The sequence below is a fragment of the Columba livia genome, chromosome 18 (assembly GCF_036013475.1).
Source record: "Columba livia isolate bColLiv1 breed racing homer chromosome 18, bColLiv1.pat.W.v2, whole genome shotgun sequence".
Lineage (NCBI taxonomy): Eukaryota > Metazoa > Chordata > Aves > Columbiformes > Columbidae > Columba > Columba livia.
The window spans coordinates 1679927-1682553 of NC_088619.1; the positions used below are offsets into that span (position 1 = coordinate 1679927).

The following is a 2627-nucleotide window of genomic DNA, read 5'->3' on the forward strand; positions in this document are numbered from 1 at the left end:
CTCTCCACGCAGAACTGGCACCTTGGGGCCTGGCAGCCTAAGGCAGCATCCTTGCGAGGCTCCCCCCTCCCGGCTGTGCCCCCAGGGACCGCCATGTCCCATCCTGGGGTAGCTGGCTGAGGGTGTCACCCGTCCACAGCTGGACCGCCGGGAGCTGGGGGCGTTCCGGAAGCAGCAGGAGGAGCGGTGGAAGAGCCTCAGCGGGCAGCTCCAGGAGAAGGCGCTGCAGGCAGAGCGTGACAATGCCGCTGGGATTAGGAAGTGAGTGCGATGGGGACAGTGGTGGCTTTGGCAGTGCTGGCCCTGTTCCTGCTGGCTGTCCCGGCTCGTGCCGGTGTGGTACCTGGCGTGGGAGCCATGTGGGCAGCGCCCCTGGGGATGCTGAGCAAGTGGCTGTGCCTTGTGCTCCTGCCAGCTGCAGCTTCGCAGCGATAGAGGCGGCACAATGAGGGGGCACGTGTGGGAGGAGCCCTCCTGAACCAGTCTTGGGGGGTGGGTGCAGAGGCTTTTTGTGGCTGGTGTGCAGGTGGGGCTGTGCCCCCCAGGAGCTCCCCAGCCCTTTTCTCCCCCCTCCAGGCAGCTGCTGCCCGGTTTCCATTGCCTGTCCTGTGACCGGCCCCTCAACATGCTGGCGCCTGGACCGTGAGTAACTGCCCCCCGAACAGGGAGCAGCCCCCGACCCCTCCCTGGCGTCGCGTGACACATGGGGTGCCACCTGCCGGGCACTGAGCACCCCCATGTCCTGTCCCACAGGGAGCGGACGGGCGAGTGCAGATACCCCACTGTTCCGCGGAGCTGTGGGGGCCCACACACCGTCACGCCCCCGCGCTTCCAGCCCCAACCGCCCAGCACCCCACGGCCGTCCCAACCCAGTGCCCGCCGCCCCAACAAGGTAGGGATGACAGAGGTGGGGAGGGGGATGCTGAGCCTGCGGGGGGATCTGTGCCTCAGTTTCCCCGGGGAGAGCTGGCTGGGGGAGGGATGCTGGGGGACGTGGAATGGGGCCCCGTGTTTGGGTCACACGCTGTCGCCTTCCCAGAAGGACGCGATGCAGCTGTCGGGCCAGGATGGCACTGATGGGAAGCGGCAGGACGAGCAGCTCTCCATGATGGGGGGCTCTCAGCTGCCCACAACACCAACGGCCACCCCAGAGACCTCGACCTCGAGGAGCCAGAAAAGTATGGCCCTGTCAGGGCACCGGGGGGCAGAGGACACCCCGCTGTCTGGGGGGACGGGTCTGTGCCCACAGCTGGGCAGGGTTGGACGGGGGTCTGGGGTCTGGGCTGGGCTGTGGGGGCAGCACTGGCTGCTGGGGCAGCCAGTCCCTGTGGTGGAGCTGGAGGGAGCTGGGGCGACATGTGGGGTGGTGCTGGGCAGTGGGGGACAACAGCCTGTGTGCTTCAGGGTGGGGGCAGGACCCTGTTGGTGGGTGTCTGTGGCTGACCCTGCCCCTCGCCCCCAGGCACCGCCTCCCCGCTGCTGTTAGCCGTGCTGAAGCGCCAACCAGCCTCAGCTCCCGGACGCCTCACCCAGGCACCGAAGCTGCTGCCACACCGCATTAAATCAGCGCCCTGACAGCCGGGCAGGACGGGGGTCCCGGCCCCGGTCCCACCGCCCCGGGCGCTGAGCCGGCAGCGGCTGCAATAAATGGCGATGGGCAACCAAGCGCCGGTGTGGTCTGAGTGGGGGTCCCTGGGGCAGGATGGCAGAAAGCCCCCTGTGTTTGCTTTTTCAGGAGAAAAATAAGTGCTAAAAAGGCGCTTTGGGGGTGCCCAGGTGGATCCAGTGGTATCCAGGGTCCCCAGAGGGATCACGGGGAGCAAACCAGTGGGCACCAGGGCAGAGCCAGCAGAGGCCCATCCTGCACCCCGGCTGGGGCTGAGGTGTCCATGGGCTTCAGAAGCACCCCCTGGCACTAACTGGGGGGACGGGGTGAGGGGGGAGCCAGGGGGCTGTGCAAGAAGCCGGGCTGGCTGTCGGCAGCCGGAGGAGGGGAGCGCTTTGCTCTGGGTCGGGGGATCCAGAACTGGGGGGACGCAGCAGCTTCGTGCCCCGCCCCGGGGTGCCCGCAGCCGCCGTGTCGCAGCGCTTTGCAGTCGCAGGAAAGCACCGGGCAGCTCGAGTTGATGGGCGCTCAGATTCCCCAGCCAGGCGATGCCGGCGGTGCCAGCCCAGCCACCCAAGGCCCGACAAGAGACAAGGGCTGTTCATACAGCCAAGCAAAAGTGTGGCCCGTGGGCAGGCGAGCTGCCAGCCCTGCCTGCCCTGCCTGCACAGGCAGGAGGAAAGCCCCTGAGCAAACCTCCTGCATCCCAAAACCGGGGATGCTCAGCCCAGCAGAGCTGGCACTCTGCACTCTCCAACTGAAGCGGAGCAGCTGAGACCGGGGAGTGGACCAGACATGTCCCCGATGGAGCCACGTGCCAGGGGGTTCCCACCAGCCCCCCAAGGGCGGTGTGTCACGAAGAGTCCTCGCAGGTTCATTTAAGGGACAACAGAGTCCAAAACAACTTTCATTAAACTGGCGAGGAACAGGGTTTTAGCACTCCAAAGTGACTTAAATAAAGGTTTGGATATCAGCTGAGGAAAATTATTTGAGGGGCAGCAACTGATACAACCAATCAGGC

At 66.1% G+C, this 2627-nt stretch overlaps 1 long non-coding RNA gene across 1 annotated transcript; it reads left to right on the forward strand.

The window, feature by feature from the left end:
• The first annotated feature begins 1043 nt into the window (after positions 1 to 1043).
• LOC135575681 (uncharacterized) lies at positions 1044 to 1665 on the forward strand. Its single transcript, XR_010466911.1, has 2 exons — positions 1044 to 1178; positions 1463 to 1665. It is a non-coding gene; the product is annotated as an uncharacterized LOC135575681 (long non-coding RNA).
• Positions 1666 to 2627: the final 962 nt, after the last annotated feature.